Source organism: Sciurus carolinensis, chromosome 2 (genome assembly GCF_902686445.1).
Source record: "Sciurus carolinensis chromosome 2, mSciCar1.2, whole genome shotgun sequence".
Lineage (NCBI taxonomy): Eukaryota > Metazoa > Chordata > Mammalia > Rodentia > Sciuridae > Sciurus > Sciurus carolinensis.
This window is the reverse complement of record NC_062214.1, coordinates 120,110,573-120,119,441: the sequence shown is the minus strand read 5'-3', so window position 1 is coordinate 120,119,441 and position 8,869 is coordinate 120,110,573. Positions and strand designations below refer to the sequence as shown.

The 8,869-nt window shown below is 36.1% G+C and overlaps 1 pseudogene; it reads left to right on the top strand.

Annotated features, from left to right (window-relative positions):
* The first annotated feature begins 673 nt into the window (after nt 1-673).
* On the top strand, nt 674-1,638 carry LOC124976427 (olfactory receptor 4F3/4F16/4F29-like; annotated as a pseudogene).
* Nucleotides 1,639-8,869: the final 7,231 nt, after the last annotated feature.

Genomic DNA, 8,869 nt, shown 5'->3' with positions numbered 1-8,869 from the left:
GTCATACTGCTATGTGCACTATTTGGTCTCTTATTTTAAAATAATAAGAAGAAAATATGTAATGAAAAAAGAACAGAAAAGTACACAGGACTTCCATGTTAGTAAGAGGGTAATGAGATGCATATGGTCTTAAAGCAGCAAAAATCAAAAATCAGAAAGCTATCTTTTTGTTGATGATATGATTGGAAACCTAGAAAACCTAAAATAGTTCAGGAAAAACAGAACTCTAGAATGTTGTAAGGTACCCACCTATTATGAAATAAATGAATAAATAGACAATTTTCTCCTTTTCAACAGGTTTCAATTTTGAGGCATCATTTCCATGTGGAAATCAGGAAGTATAAGACTGTTCATTCCCTGATAGCCTTCTTAAATTCTTAAGTAACTTGTTCACATTCTACCTTCCCGATGATACACTAGAGACCAAGCTAAATCTGAGGCTACATGTTTAAATGACCCAAGACCAAGACATGGGAAAAGCTTCTGGGGTTAGTTCTCTGTGACTCAAGCACAGTATAAACTCTTCACTGTACAAGGGCAAGGTGACCTTCAGTTTTTGACACCTGGGTCATTACTCCATAGCCAGGATGTCCTTTTCCACTTGAAAACTTTCCCCTCCTCGTGTGCTCCTCAGGTAACAGTAACTGCAGGGTCATCCTTGCACTTGAAGTTGATGTATGGAGGAAATCACTCAGTGGTGTCTGAATTTGTGTTGCTGGGACTCACCAGTTCTTGGGAGATTCAGATTCTCCTTTTTCTGTTCTTCACGACATTTTATGTAGCAAGTATGCTGGGAAACCTTCTCATTGTGCTATCATCTCAGACCGTCACATACACTCCCCAATGTACTTCTTGGTGGCAAATCTCTCCTTCATCGATACAGGCGTGTCCAGCATTGCCACTCCAAGGATGATTTATGACCTCTTCAGAAAACACAGAGCCATCTCCTTGAAAGGCTGCATCACACAGATGTTCTTCATTCACACCGTGGGAGGGACAGAGATGGTGCTGCTGACCGTCATGGCCTACGACCGCTACGTGGCCATCTGCAAGCCCCTCCACTACCTGACCAGCATGAGTCTGAGAACGTGCACTTCTCTCCTGGCTGTGGCCTGGACCATTGGACTCATCCACTCTGTGGTCAAGCTAGCTTTTGTTGTAAACTTGCCCTTTTGTGGAACCAACAAATTGGATAGCTTCTACTGTGATTTTCCTCGGTTCATCTAACTCGCGTGTGCAGACACTTACAGACTGGAGTTTGTGGTCGCTGCCAACAGTGGGTTCTTCTCCACGGGCACCTTCTTCATCCTGATCGTGTCTTACATCTTCATCCTGGTTACGGTTTGTAAACATGCTTCGGGTGGTTCAGCCAGGGCCCTCTCCACTCTCTCAGCTCACATCACTGTGGTGGTCTTTTTCTTCGGTCCTTGCATCATTGTCTATGTGTGGCCCTTCCCTGCTTTACCCATAGATAAATTTTTAGCTATCTTCGATGCCATTATCACTCCTTTTATGAATCCTATCATCTATACCTTTAGAAATAAGGAGATGAAAGTGGCAATGAGGAGACTCTTTGTTAAGGCTTTAGCAAGTTTTAGGAAAAGTTCTTTCATGCACAGTCCAAGAAATTCAGATTAATAGTGACTGTTCCTGGAAATTAATCTCTTTAATTGAATATTCACAAGTCTTCATTTTAGTTCAGGTTTCAATGTCCACTATGAAAAGTCTTCTCACAGAGGCTATCCTGATATGGTCGGTTCTTCCCAGGGAACTGCTACTCTGAGGATTCTGAAAATATTGAAGAGGGAATGGGGAGGAGCTCAGGTAGAGCACTGACCTAGTGTTCATGAGACCCTTGGTTCCATCCCCATCACCACGAAGAGAAAAATTATGTCTGTGCTGTGGAGGAGTCAACCCAGCTATGGAACGTCGAGTTCGTTCTTGGAGATAGTTTCTGTCATTGAAGACTTTGGGGATGGTGATGACTGAAACCTCACATCCTGGACGCATTTCCCATTGATACTTGACAATGGCCATTCCTCTCTTTGACACTGATTCTAAAGGATCTCTCTCTTCCAATCCACGTGTGTAACTCTAGTCACACCCTCTGAGTTTCTCAGTGTCCTTACACATGGAGAGGAATAGACAAAATGGAGATAATTACCAGAGAACTGTGAGAATTGGAGGCTTTTTGACATCTAAGTTTATTCACCTGTACTGACATCGAGTTCCTGCTAAGGTTTTCAGATTTAGTTAGAATTGAAAACTGAAATTTAGCGTAAATCATAAACAGTTGAGGAAAACTTTAATATTATTAATCAATATTTTTTTGAGGCCAGAAGATGTACATTTCCATCCCGTTCAATGTACATTATAATTTTATTTTACCCTGATAATTTCTAAGCAATGATTTATTTTTATAAGGCAAAGAAAACTATGTGACTATTAACCAATTGTAAATGTCTTGAATATTTTGGAACTAAAAGAGGAGAAACTGATTTATGAATAAAAAACCCCCCAAAAATTCATTTAATGTGAATCAGGTTTACAACTAAATAAAAAAAGCATAGAAACTGTAAAAGAAAATTTATGGTGAAACTGTGTATAAATTAAGAGATATATATATGTAATAAACACATTAAATATTTCATGCATTGTAGTATATTATATAATAATGATAGTTTTTTTTTTTTGGCAGTATTTGAACTCAGGGCCTGTGAATGCTAGGCAAGCACTCTATCACTGAGCTACTTTCTCTTCCATCTTAAAAATTTTATTTTGAGACAGGGTCTTGCTAAGTTGTTGCTGGCCTTGAACTTGTATCTTTCTGCCTTAGCCTCCTAAATTGCTGGGATTATAAGTATATACCATAGTGCTCAGCCTATGTCATTATTTTCAAAATAAATACATTATTCTTAAATAGTAAAAATAATTGTTCAAAGAGAATGTTTTACTGTTCTCTCTGTGTTACCAGATGAGTAGGAACAGGTATTATGTGTGCCCAATTCTAGTGTAGGTTACAACCCAGCTGTTGGGAACCTTGTCTGCCATCTGTGAGCTCCAGAGGACTTGTAGCAATGCTTCTAAAGACACCATAGACTCTTAGTAAAAGATGGGGAGAATAATGTTGAAGGCTGAAATTGATGTTTCTGACTAATCTTTATCCAGTTTCCTTCGCTGATTTGCAACTGAACCTCAGCAAAAAAATAAAATGCTCTTGAACTTGTATAGATTTGTAAGCACTTCTGTTTTGTAGTTCTTGTAATATATTAAATATTTCATCCGACCTGTTGCCTACCTTGAAATATCCTCTCAAGTCACCAGTCTTGACTTTTATCTTGAACTCTAGACAATGTAATTTGGAAAAAAAATTCCATATATAACTTTGATTAAACTCATAACCTTCCCTTAGAAACCCAGTTCTTCTGCTTTGCTACCCCAGCTTGGTGAGGCTTTCAGTCTTTTTAAGTTATACTCCTTGGAGATGCCTAGGTTCTGTTCCCATCTGCTAAAATCCTACTTTGTTTTAAAAATTTATTTTAAATTCTTTTTTAATTTTAGTGTTCTTGATTCATTGTACACAAATGGAGTAAGACTTTTCATTTCTCTGGTTGTACACAAGGTAGAGTCATACCGCTTGTGTAATCATACGTGTACATAGGGTAACAATGTTGGTCTCATTCCTTATAATAATCTCTCCTTCTCCTACTCCTCCCCACCCCTCATTTCCCTCTACACAATTCATCCTTCCTCCATTCTTCCCTTACCCCCTCATTATGTATCATCCTCCACTTATCAGAGAAAACATTCAGTGTTTGGTTTTTTGGGGATTGGTTTATCTCCCTTAGCATGATATTCTCCAACTCCACCCATTTACCTGCAAATGCCATAATTTTATTCTTCTTTATGGCTGAGTAATATTCCATTGTGTATATATACACCACAATTTCTTTATCCATTCATCTGTTGAAAGGCATCTAGGTTGGTTCCACATTCTAGCTATTGTGAATTGAGCTGCTATAAACATTGATGTGGCTGCATTACTATAATATGCTAATTTTAAGTCCTTTGGATATAGACCAAGGAGTAGGATAACTGGGTCAAATTGTTATTCCATTCCAAGTTTTCTAAGGAAATTCCATACTGTTTTTCAGAGTGTCTGCACCAATTTGCAACTCCACCAGTAATGTATGAGTGTAACTTTTCCCCCCACATCCTTGCTGATATGTATTGTTGCTTGCAGTCTTGATAAAAGCCATTCTAATTGGAGTGAGATAAAATCTTAAGGTAGTTTTGATTTGCATTTCTCTAATTATTAGATATAGTGAACATTTTTTCATATATATGTTGATCACTTGTAGATCTTCTTCTGTGAAATGTCTGCTCAGTTCCTTAGCCCATTTATTGGTTGAGTTATTTGTATTTTTGGTGTAAAGGATTTTGAGTTCTTTATAGATTCTGGAGATTAGTGCTCTATCTGAAGTTTGTGTGGAAAAGATTTTCTCCCACTCTCTAGGCTCTCTCTTCACATTGTTGATTGTTTCCTTTGCTGAGAAAAATCTTTTTAGTTTAAATCCATCCCATTTATTGATTCCTGCTTTTATTTCTTGTGCTTTGGGAGTGATGTTAAGTAAGTCTGGTCCTAATCTGACATGATGAAGATTTGGGCCTACTTTTTCTTCTATTATGTGCAGGGTCTCTGTTATAGTGCCTACGTCTTTGATCCATTTTGAGTTGAGTTTTGTACAGGGTGAGAGATAGAGGTTTAATTTCATCTAGTTACATATGAATTTCCAGTTTTCCCAGCATCATTTGTTGGATAGGTTATCTTTTGTCCTTTATTCTGTGCCATTGATCTACCTGTCTATTTTGGTGCCAATACCATGTCGTTGTTACTATTTCTCTGTAGTATAGTTGAAGTTCTGGTATTGTGATACCTCCTGCTTTACTCTTCCTATTCAGGATTGCATTGGCTATTCTGGGTCTCTTGTTCTTCCAGATGAATTTCATGTTTGCTTTCTCTATTTCTATAAGGTATGTCATTGGGATTTTAATTGGAATTTCATTGAATTTGTGTAGCACTTTTGGTAGTATGGCCATTTTGACAATGTTAATTATGCCTATCTGAGAACATGAGAGTTCTTTCCATCTTCTAAGGTTTTCTTTCATTTCTTTCTTTAGTGTTCTGTAGTTCTCATTGTAGAGGTCTTTCACCTCTTTTATTAGATTGATTCCCAAGTATTTTATATTTTTTTGAGGCTATTGTGAATGGGGTAGTTTCCCTAATTTCTCTTGCAGTGTATTCATCACTTATGAATAGAAATGTGTTAGATTTATGAGTGTTAATTTTATATCCTGCTTCTTTGTTGAATTCATTTATTGGTTCTAGAAGTTTTCTGGTTGAATTTTTTGGATCCTCTAAACATAGAATCATGATGACAGCAAATAGTGATAGTTTGAGTTCTTCTTTTCCTATTCATATCCCTTTAATTTCTTTGGTCTGTCTAATTGCTGTGGCTAGAGTTTCAAGGATGATGTTGAAAAGAAGTGGTGACAGAGGGCATCCTATGTTTTTCCAGTTTTTAGAGGGAATGCTTTCAATTTTTCTCCATTTAGAATGATGTTGGCTGTGGGCTTAGCATAGATAGCCTTTACAATGTTCAGGTATGTTCCTACTATCCCTAATCTAGTATTTTGATCATGAATGAGTGCTATATTTATCAAATGCTTTTTCTACATCTATGGAAATAATCATGATTCTTAATATTTAAGTCTGTTGATTTGGTGGATTACATTTATTGATTTCCAGATGTTGATGAATTTTGTTAAGAATTTTTGCATCTGTTTTCATCAGGGATATTGATCTGATGTTTTCTTTCCTTGATGTGCCTTTGTCTGGCTTTGGTATCAAGGTGATACAAGCTTCAAGTCCTTATTTTTTTGCGGTGCTGGGGTTTGAACCCAGGGCCCTTACTTGCAAGGCAAGCACTCTACCTACTGAGCTATCACCCCAGCCCTGATACTAGCTTCATAGAATGAGTTTGGAAGGATTCCTTCCTTTTCTATTTCATGGAACACTTTGAGGAGCATTGGTTAATTCTTATTTGATGGTCTTGTAGAACTCAGCTGAGAATTTGTCTGCTCCCAGGCTTTTCTTGGTTGGTAGGCTTTTGATGTCATCTTCTGTTTCATTTCTTGAAACTGATCTGTTTAAATTGTGTATGTCCTCCTGATTCAGTTTGGGGTGGATCATAGGTCTCTAGAAACCTGGCAATGTCTTTGAGATTTTATATTTTGTTGGATTATAGATTTTCAAAATAACTTGTAATTATGTTTTCTATTTCAATAGTGTCTGTCGTGATATTTCCTTTTTCATCATGAAGTTTAGTAATTTGAGTTTTCCCTCTCCTTGTCTTTGTTAGTGTGGTGAAGGATTTATCATTTTTTTTTTATTTTTGCAAAGAACCAACCTTTTGTTTTGTCCATTTTTTGAATTGTTTCTTTTGTTTCAATTTCATTGATTTCAACTCTGATTTTAATTATTTTCTGTCTTCTACTACTTTTAATGTTGATCTGTTCTTCTTTTTCTAGGACTTCGAGCTGTAATGTCAGGTCATTTAGTTGTTGACTCTTTATTCTTTTATTAATGCATTCCATGCAACAAATTTTCCTCTTAGTACTACTTTCATAGTGTCCCAAAGATTTTGATATGTTGTATCTTTGTTCTCATTTACTGCTAAAAATGTTTTTATTTCCCCTCTGATATCTTATTATCCATAATTCATTCAATAGTGTGTTATTAGTCTCCAGATGTTGGAGTAGTTTCTATTTTTTATTTTATCATTGATTTCTAATTTCATTCCATTATGATCTGATAGAACCCAAGGTAGTATCTATTTTTTTGTAATTGTTAAGAGTACCTTTGTAGCATGACATATGGTCTATTTTCGAGAAGGTTCCATGTGCTGCTGAAAAGAAAGTGTATTCGCCCATTGATGGATGGAATATTCTATACACATCTGTTAAGTCTAAGTTATTGATTGTGTTATTGAAGTCAGTGATTTCTTTGTTCAGTTTTTGTTTGAAAGATCTATCCAGTAGTGAGAGAGGTGTGCTAAAGTTACCCAGTATTATTGCATTGTGGTCTATTTGATTCCCAAAATTGAGAAGGGTTTGTTTGACATACACAGATGCTCCATTGTTTAGGGCATAAATATTTATGATTGTTATGTCTTGTTGATTTATGGTTCCCTTAAGCATTATGAAATGTACTTCCTTATTCCTTCTAATTTTGGCTTGAAATCCACTTTATCTGATATGAGGATGGACACCCCTGCTTTTTCACTATGTCCATGTGTGTGGTATGTTTTACCCCATTCTTTCACCTTCAGTCTGTTGATGTCTTTTCTTATGAGATGAGTCTCTTGAAGGCAGCATTTTGTTGGGTCTTTTAATTAATCCAATCTGCCAGTCTGTGTCTTTTGATCAATGAATTTAGGTCATTAACATTCAAGATTATTATTGAATATGATTTATATTCCTGATCACTTTGGCTTATTTTTGGTTTTTAACTTGATTTATCCTTTGATTGGCTTTTCCTTTAGAGTAGTTCCTCCATTTGCTGACTTTCATTGTTGTTTTTCATTTCCTTTTCATGGAATATTTTGCTGAGAATGTCCTGTAGTGTAGCCTTTCTATTTGTAAATTATTTTAACTTCTATTTATCATGGAAGGTTTTTATTTTGTCATCAAACCTGAAGTTTAGTTTTGCTGAGTATAAGATTCTTGGTTGGCATCCTTCTTATTTTGGAGCTTGAAGAATGCTGTTTTAGGCCATTCTAGCTTTTAGGATCTGAGCTGAGAAATCTGGTGATATCTGTATTGGTTTCCCCTTATAAATAATCTGATACTTTTCTCTTGCAGTCTTTAAAATCCTATCTTTATTTTGTACGTTGAGCATTTTCATCATAACATGACTTGGTGTGGGCCTGTTGTAATTTTGTGCATTTGGTGTCCTGTAAGCCTCTTGTATTTGATTTTTCATTTCATTCTTCAGGTTTGGGAAATTTTCTGAAATTATTTCATTGAATAGATTGTTCATTCCTTTGGTTTGTATCTCTGTGCCTTCCTCAATTTCAATAATTCTTAAATTTGGTCTTATCATGTCATCCCATAATTCCTAGAGTTTCTGTTCATGATTTCTTACCATCTTCTCTGTGTGGTCAACTTTATTTTATTTTATTTTATTTTATTTTATTTATTTATTTATTTTTTGCGGTACTGGGGATCAAACTCAGGGCCTTGTGATTGCGAGGCAAGCACTCTATGAGCTGAGCTATCTCCCCAGCCCTCAACTTTATTTTTAAGATTAAATATTTTGTCTTCCTTTTCAAGGTTATGTCTTCCATGTGACCTGTTCTGTTGGTAAGGCTTTCTAGTTAATTTTCAGTTTGGTTTATTGTTTCCTTCATTTCAAGGATTTCTGGTTTTTTTTTTTTCCCCAGAATCTCTATCTCTTTGTTGAAATGATCTTTTGCTTCCTGTATTTGCTCTTTTAACTGTTTAATGGAGTGATCATTCATTGCCTGTATTTGCTCTCTTATATCATCCTTTACACACAGATCATTTTAATTATGTAATTTCCAAACTCCCTTTATGACATGACTTCTACCATGCTGTCAATGGATTCTATTATTCTAGCATCTTGGTTTGTTTGGTGTGCTTTCTTGCCTTGTTTTTTCATGTTGTTCCGTATCTTCCCCTCTAGCAGTTCAGATCTGAGGTATTACAGTTTCCCCCCTGTAGGTTTATAGTGTCCCTGCAGGTTTCCAATACTTCACCTTTAAGGGGGAGATCAACATTACCAGTG